The following is a 9250-nucleotide window of genomic DNA, read 5'->3' as shown; positions in this document are numbered from 1 at the left end:
CAGTATAGCTATGGTGTGTATTGGCTGCTTCGGTGGCCAGAGATTGTTAGTAAATTCTAAACCTAGGTGTATGCTAAATGAACCTTCATTTGTGGTAAAATCTGTATTTGAGATGAAATGTTGGTATGCCAGTAGGAGAAGAAAGGGGTATTGGTTCTACTGCTAAGCCAGCCCCTCATGCTACCAGGATTGTTGGGAGAGGAGAGGGTAGGAGTAGAAAGCAGGACAGCAGGAAGAGTAGCTGATGAAGAGAGCAATAATGCTTTGGTCCTTGGGATCTTTCCTACTTGCTACCTCCTATGCAAAGAGATTCCCATTTATTGAACACCTTCTTTGTGTTAGGAGTGCTGTTAGGTACTTCGCATACTGTATTACCATCATTCCTTCACAATCCTGTAAGATAGTCAGTAGTATCCTTTTTTACAAGTGAGGGAATTGAGCTCAGAGAGGTAAAGTCATTTGCTCAAAGGTCACACTAATGCAAAATGGCAGACCTGGGATTTAACCTCAGATGCATCTGATTTCAAAGCTATTTCTTTTCTATTACATGACACTATCTAGATTAAAACAAATCAGGACTTGAAGAGACTTTTCTTCTTGTCCTTATAAAATGTCTTGTCACTGAAAGACAAGGCAGAATTCCATGCCATGTTTCAAATAGATTGCCATATTCTGCTAGTTTTATTAAATATACTTTAACTTTTATATTATAGAATAAATACAGTATAATTATTTCAATGAAGTAATGTCAGTCTATTACCATGTACAGGTGAAATGTATTTTCACAAACATTCTCTCTATTTGGAACATAATATCAAGAAAGTGAAATCTGCAAAGATAACTCCTTGCTACCTGATTATTTACTGCATGAGAACAATGCTTGGTGAATGTCTGGCCCTTGGCTGAACTGACTTTCTTAGTTATTAATGCAACAGGTGCTGCAAAATGTGAACTGAAGGCCAATTTTTGTGCAGAGGATAAAATGTGAAGCAATAGTTAGCTCAGGAGAGCACATGGTATATGGGGATACAGTGTCCCTGCAAGGGACAGACATATATTTCTGAGCAAGGGCTCTTCCAAAGTGCCCTGGCAGTTAATCCAATCAGAACTCTGTTCTCTAAATTAAAGCAGGAAAAGAACAGCAGAAAGACAGAGCACCCATAACCTAGAGCGGAAAGGTCCCCAGAGAGAAAACTGCAGGAGCAATAAGGCTCTTTTTCTCTTTGTTTCTATTTGCTTCCTTTACAGGAACTTGGAACGCCTGATTGTAAGGACTTGGGTTAAAAATGCAGATGTGTGAGTGAGGATTATTAGCTTTTGGGAGGTAACCGACTGGAGACAACTAGAGATGCCAGAATATTCCTGTGTGGGCATAAAAGCTCTGTGTGTGTGTGTGTGTGTGTGTGTGTGTGTGTGTGTGTGTGTGTGTGTGTGTGTATGTGTTGAAGAGGGTGTTAGGAAAGGGGCAACCATTTTCAGATGGCCCTGACCATCTTCTACCTGGAGGGATTTTTGTAAGGAATAGGCAATGGATGGCTGGACCATCTCTCAACAGCATAGTGATGCTGCAGCCTTTACACTGGACTTCGTCCACTCTTTTGCCCATTTCCTCCCCTAGCCACCATGAATGCCTGTTGCCTGGGTATGACATGACCCTTCATAATTCATTCTCAGACAACATACCTGAAAGTGACCTATGTGGAGTTTCACATAGTGGGTCCCATCCATTCATTCATTCAGTCATTCATTCTCAAACATTTACTGAATTTCTACTGTGTGTAGGTAGCAGTTCTAGGCACTAGGGATTGATATCAAGTTAAATACCTCTCTTAAGACCTCATGATGTCATGGAGGTTTGAGCCATGTGAAAAACAACTAATAGCCTGAGGATAGTACCATAACACAGATGCATAAAGATACAGAGTTGGCACAAAGGAGGGTATGGTTGATTATGCTTGCACAAGGCAGAAAATGCTGCAGAAAAACTGTCATGGTTAAGATGCTAGGTTGTTTTTGGAATCAGACTCAATGAATTCAAATCCTGGTTTTGTCACTTTTGAGCTAACTAAACTAGAACAAATTACTTAACTAATCTTGAGTGGCCTCCACAAAATGCATGACCATTATCACATGGGTTCTTGTAATAATTAAATGAGATGATGTCGGTAGAGTGGTTTGTAAATGCCTGGCATATAGAAATTACTCAGTAAACTTTCATTATTATTATATTATTATTGTTATTTTTGCTATCTTTAGTTGTGAAAATAATAAGGCTTCCTAGAGGACATATTTCAGCTGAGACTGGAAGGGTAAGTCGTGGTCACTAGGCCAGTGATGGGAGGGTAGTGACTGGGGGCTGGGGATGGAGAGGACTTTGCAGAAGAGGAAACAGGATATGCAATGGTCCAGGGCCTCAAAGAGCATAATATCAATAAATTTGAGGTAGCCAGTCAGGCAGAATTAGTTTAGGTCTAAGCACTTTATTTAGTTCTCCATTCTATTACTTATCATACTACCTTGTAGTTGTTTGGATGTAATCTGTCTTTCTTGTTTCCTCACCTGGTGAACTACTCATTCTTCTGATTCATCTGTTTCTACTGAAGCCACCTTTGCTGTAATATTTCTGGTTTCATGAGGCCAGCTTACTTGTCTCTCCCTCTATCCTTGCCCCCATCACACTGCATTGTGATTACTTGGTGGATGTGCCTTTTCTCCTCACCAGGATTCTAGGATGTCTTATTCATCTTTGTCTATTCGGCACCTGGGATTGTGGACCTGTGAAGACTGTTTTTTGTTAATTAAAAATAAAGCAGAATGATGAGAAATCATCCATAAGAATGGAATATCTCATTCTCTCCTGGAAGATCTGAATCACTTTGAAACAGAGAATTGGCCTGATTTCTAACGCAGCTGCAGAGCTTCAGATGGGCTTTTTAAGACACAGCTTTCTACATTTATATGAACATTGTAGTATCTAAGGAAATAGAACCCTGAGTCCACTGTGGAACTCAGGCTTCAGGTTAATCATTTATATGTAGTCCTGCTTGGTCCTGAGCATATCAGAATTGCTTCATTTTTACCTGCCTTGCATCTTCTCCCCAAATGTTATAATAGCTCTATTCCTTTGGCTGATGAGATGCCCAGTGGTTCCTCTTCATGTGTGGTCCCTTTACTGCAGTTAGTTAATAAGGAATTTCCCTGATGGTATTTATCAGATGAGGTTTAACAGTCTTATGGACATAGGAATCAAGAAATGTGGATTCTGGACCTACCTCTATGCTAATGGAGAGACCCACAGCCAGAGAGCAGATGGTTGAAAAGATGGGTTCTGTTCAAGTCTGTCCCATATGGATGCTTCCTAATGGTGTAACCTAGACAAGTCCCCTGAGATCTCTGAGCCCTCAATTTTCTGCTTTATAAAATGTAGGTGATAATAATGTTAATTTTATAATAAGATAAAAGAAATATGATGGTTAATATTATGTGCCAATTTGACTAGGCTATGGTACCCAGTCATCTGGTCAAATACTAATCTCCATGTGGCTGAGAAGGTACTTTTTAGATGTGTAGACTTTGAATAAAGCAAATTACCCTCCATAGTGTGAGTGGGCCTCATCTAATCAGGTGAGGATCTCAAAAGCAAAGTCTGAGATTTCCTGAAGAAAAAGCAATTCTTCCTTCAGACTGCAACATAGAAAACCTGCTTTCTTTTCCAGCATGTGGATTTCAGACTCAAAACTGTAACATCAACTGTTTGTTTTGTTTTTTTAAGTTTTTTTTATTGGAGTATAGCTGCTTTACAATGTTGTGTTAGTTTCTGCTGTACAGCAAAGTGAATCAGCCACGTGGATACATATATCCCCTCTTCCTTGGATTTCCTTCCCATTTAGGTCACCACAGAGCATTGAGTAGATTTCCTTGTGCTATGCTGTTGGTTCTCATTAGTTATCTATTTTATACATAGTAGTGTATATATGTCAATCCTAATCTCCCTATCCATCCCACCCCCCTTTCCCCCCTTGGTATCCATATGTTTGTTCTCTACGTCTGTGTCTCTATTTCTGCTTTCCAGTTCATCCCACCCTCCCTTCCCCCCTTGGTATCCATACGTTTGTTCTCTACATCTGTGTCTCTATTTCTGCTTTACAAATAAGTTCATCTGTACCATTTTTCTAGATTCCACATGTATGCATTAATATACAATATTTGTTTTTCTCTTTCTGACTTACTTCACTCTGTATGACAGTCTATAGGTCGATCCACCTCACTGCAAATAACTCAATTTCATTTCTTTTTATGGCTGAGTAATATTCCATTGTATATATGTGCCACATCTTCTTTATCCGTTCATCTGTCGGTGGACACTTAGGTTTCTTCCATGTCCTGGCTGTTGTAAATAGTGCTGTGGTGAACATTGGGGTGAGTGTATCCAACTCTTATCTGAATTTCTAGTTTGCCAGCCTGCCCTATAGGTTTAAGTCTTGGCAGTTCCTTAGGAGTCAATTCCTTAAAGCCTCTTCTCTTTCTCTGTGTGTGTCTCTCTCTCTGTCTGTTTCTCTCTCTCTCTATATATATATATGTGTGTGGAAAGAGAGAGAGGTTCCTTAGGAGTCAATTCCTTAAAGCCTCTTCTCTTTCTCTGTGTGTGTCTCTCTCTCTGTCTGTTTCTCTCTCTCTCTCTATATATATATATGTGTGGAAAGAGAGAGAGAGAGAGAGAGAGAGAGAGAGAGAGAGATGCACACATTTTCTATTGATTTTACTTTTATTTCTCTGGAGAACTTTGACTAACACAGGGAATAAAGCGCTTGGTACACTTGCAGGCACATAGGCCTCCATTAGTATGAACAACTATTATCACTAAACTTCCCGGACCCTAGATCCTCACTTATACAATGAGAGCGTTGAGTCAGTAATCTCTGCTGTATTATCTAGCTTCATACTCAAAAAACTTAATGGAGAGTCCTGCTTCATCAAATCTATCCTTCTGGGGCGGGAAAACAAATTAAAGTGCCTAAATCCTTTTCTATTGATTTTTCTGACTTGATTGCAGTACTATTTATGCATTGCTACTGCTTAAGTTTCAAGATGTGCTTAAAAGTATGCCAGTGTGTTCTTGATAAGTTGAATATGAGAGAAATTTTGTAGTGTTCCTGAAGATTTTCACATTCAAAGAGAGCTGTGTTATTGTTCTTGGTATATCAGAGGATAAGAATTGTTGGCCCAGAGGGAAAATTTAGATAAAGAGGAGGTTGGGAAGGAAGTCTCATTCCCTGGGAGCCTCAGTGCTGTGTGCTTGTAGATTTCACAGGGGAAAAGTATAAGTGGAGGTGGGAATTATGAAAGTAAAGGCAGGGTCTCAACTTCTGAGCTTGCTTTTTGTTTTGTTTGTTTTATTTTGTTGTTATTTTTCTTTAAAAGGGAACAAAGCACTACTTTTTGTTTTTGGAAATAATGTCAATATTCATTTATCAGAGATCTTCTTAACTATATCAGCCCATACCCCTGCCTCACAGAGGATCTATTCTCTTATATTCCTCCATCTCTGCTTTATTTTTATTAATAGAATTTATTACCTCCTGATATGTATTTATTTGTCACTTTGTCTATTGTTGGTTATTCCCACTAGAATGTAAGGTCCTTGGGAGCAGATATTTTGTCTGCTGTATTCTGTGCTGTATCCTGAAAGTTAGAATTATACTGAAGATATAATAGATGTTCAATAAATATTTTTAAATATAAAAAGACCTGGAAGCAAATTTTATATTCTCTAACACTCTAACAATATTACTGTCATTCCCTGAGGCCATGGTTGCATTATTTTTTCTTTTTCTTTGCAAGGCAGAAGACTTGGTGGAGAACATGGCATATCTGGTTTCATCCTCCCTCCATAGAGACTGAAGAATTTCCAAACTGCAAATCTCTGGTAAATGGTGAGTGGCTTTATTTCTAGGCTCATTCTATGATTATATTAGCAAAATATCTCCTGTTATATCTTCTTCTGCTAAGGTATCACAATCTTAATAATACCAACCTGAAGCCATTGGACAGTCCTGTGATCAGCTTTGGTCATATCCTAGGAAAACCATCAGCATGTGTCTCTTTGTCTCCATTTTCCCATGTGCTACAGGAGCATTAAGTGAGATAGTATATAAATGGTCAGAAACTTTAGAATTTTCTATGTATACTATCATGTCATCTGCAAACAGTGACAGTTTTACTTCTTCTTTTCCAATTTGTATTCCTTTTATTTCTTTTTCTTCTCTGATTGCTGTGGCTCAGACTTCTAAAACTATGTTGAATACAAGTGGCAAAAGTGGGCATACTTGTCTTATTCCTGATCTTAGAGGAAATGCTTTCACCTTTTCACCATTGAGTATGATGTTAGTTGTGGGTTTGTTATATATGGCCTTTATTATGTTGAGGTAGGTTCCCTCTATGCCCACTTTCTAGAGACCTTTTATCATAAATACATGTTGAGTTTTGTCAAAAGACTTTTCTGCTTCTATTGAGATGATCATATGGTTTTTATTATTCAATTTGTTAAAGTGGTGTATCACACTGATTTATTTGAAAATATTGAAAAATCTTTGCATCCTGGGATAAATCCCATTTGATCATGGGATCATGTATGATCCTTTTAATGTATTGTTGGATTCAGTTTGCTAGTATTTCGTTGAGGATTTTTTGTGTCTATGTTTATCAGTGATATTGGCCTGTAATTTTCTTTTTTTGTGGTCCCTTTGTCTGGTTTTGGTATCAGGGTGATGGTGGCCTCAGAGAAAGAAAGATATTATATGATATCACTTATATCTAGAATCTATAAAAAATGAGATACAAATGAATTTATCTACAAAACAGAAATAGACCACAGACATAGAAAACAAATTTATAGTTACCAAAGGGGAAAGTGGGGGGAGGATGAATTAGGAGGGTGGGATTAACATATACACACTATTATATATAAAACAGATAAACAGCAAGGACCTACTGTATAGCACAGGAAAGTATACTCATATTTTATAGTAACCTATAAGGGAAAAGAATCTGAAAGAGAATATATATAATATATAACTGGGGCTTCCCTGGTGGCGCAGTGGTTGAGAGTCCGCCTGCCGATGCAGGGGACACGGGTTCGTGCCCCGGTCCGGGAAGATCCCATATGCCGCGGAGCGGCTAGGCCCGTGAGCCATGGCCACTGAACCTGCGCATCCGGAGCCTGTGCTCTGGAACAGGAGAGGCCACAACAGTGAGAGGCCCGCGTACCGCAAAAAAAAAAAATTAAAAAAAAAAAATAATAATAATATGTAACTGAATCACTGTGCTGTATACCTGAAGGTAACACAACATTGTAAATCAACTATACTTCAATAAAATTTTTTTAAAAAGATCTAAGGTAGAATGAAAAAAAAAAGTCAGCAAATGGTAAACTGACTGTACAAATGTTCATTACTGCAATACAAACCAGAAAGATGGTGAAAAGAAAGGGAAAGTTAAATTTCCTGAACATCTATTATGTAGTTTCATGTTATTTAACTTAGTCTTCATGTCAATCTTGCAAGTTTTACAATATTATCCCCATTTTAAAAATGAGGAAACTATAGCTCAGAGCTGTACTTAAGTTTCCCAAGATGAGATGACGGTAAGTGGTTCACGAGATTTAGCTGAAGGTTTCAAAGACTCTCAAGTGGGTGTTCTTTTCATCAGATCACACTAACCAACATGGGGAGTGCCACACCTGGCTTTTAGGCACATGTGTATGAATTAGAGAAAGGGGCCTCTTCTGGGTGGTCACAGCCGTGAAAGTGTAAATCTTGGTCAGCACAGGCGGCCTTGCTGGGAGGAAAAAGACGTGCCTTCCTCTAGGTGGAGGTGACCGTGCACAAGGGCAGAGGTTCTGCAAGCAGAGCATGGGCTGTTTTCAGCCCCACTTTCCTCTCAGCTGCAGAACCATGAAGTGTAGCCTTCAACATGGAAAGGATTCCTCTAACAACCATAGACGACTTGGCATCAGTTTACACAGCAAAGTTAAACAGCATCTGTCCAGGTGTCACTTTGTGGAAAGTGATGATGTAGCTGAACTCAAAGTTGTATTCACCACACTTTAGAGGAGAGTAGTTGGAATTGTTTCTCTAATCATCATTTAGGTGAAGCGTCTTTTGAAAACCCAAGAGGAAGAAGTGATGTGCAGGAAAGAACTCTGTCATTTCTGGACTCTGTGACCTTAGCGATTCGGTAATCATTTGATTATTCGTCACTGATCACAGATCTTCAAGTCAGCATCAGCTCTCAGACCAATTAGGACTGCGTAGAATTACCCAGGTGTAAATGCAGTATTGAGGAACCTGTCTCACTGCCAACAACCATGACATTGCAGAAGTGCCCTTGCTTAATTTTTAGGAAGTGCAGCAAAATGGAGGGGCATGTTAGGCAAACAAAAAAACAAAAACAAAAACATGCAGTTCTGCATTGAGATGCATTTCTTCGGTCCTTTTTTTGACATCGGTCAAATAATGCAAAGGAGAACTTGAGGACTGAAAACTACCGCAGCAGGTCATTTGAGAGATTTCTAGTGTCTGGAGTTAAAAAACTCACATGAAACAAACTCTTTGGCTTGCAGAATGCAATTGGGTTTTGATTGCACCTGGCTGCAAGACCTCTCATTACTGAAGGGCGTTTTCCTTCACTTAACAGAAACCCATGGTGGATAATAGGTTCCTGGCTGCTGGGTAGAGTGTGCACCCTCCATTCCCCATTCGACCTTCAGATCTCTGCCTCGAGGACCTTCATGCTCTGAGAGTGCTTCCAGCCAAGGAACCCTGTTAACAATTCCTTAGCCTATCTTTATACCTCATTGAAAAAAATGAGAATTTATGCTATTTTGAACAAACACCTGAGATAGAGCTAAACATCTGGCTGATTAGCTACAACCCTACTGTAAATATTCAGGAGGGACTTTGTTTTTTCGTATTCTGTTATCATGTCACATGGAAAGTGTCCAACCCATTCTTCTAAAGGGTGAAGATCATTCCCAATCTCTAGAATCTTTGCCTGTCCACTAACATAGTTACTACCATCATGCTTTCACTGAACTTTTCTAAAAAAATGAAAAATCATTTCATGGTTTTTTGTTTTTTGTTTTTTTTTTTTGTGGTACGCGGACCTCTCACTGTTGTGGCCTCTCCCGTTGCGGAGCACAGGCTCCGGACGTGCAGGCTCAGCGGCCATGGCTCACGGGCCTAGCCGCTCC

This window comes from Physeter macrocephalus, chromosome 9, assembly GCF_002837175.3.
Source record: "Physeter macrocephalus isolate SW-GA chromosome 9, ASM283717v5, whole genome shotgun sequence".
Classification (NCBI taxonomy): Eukaryota; Metazoa; Chordata; class Mammalia; order Artiodactyla; family Physeteridae; genus Physeter; species Physeter macrocephalus.
The sequence above is the reverse complement of the archived record's forward strand: the minus strand, read 5'-3'. Positions refer to the sequence as shown.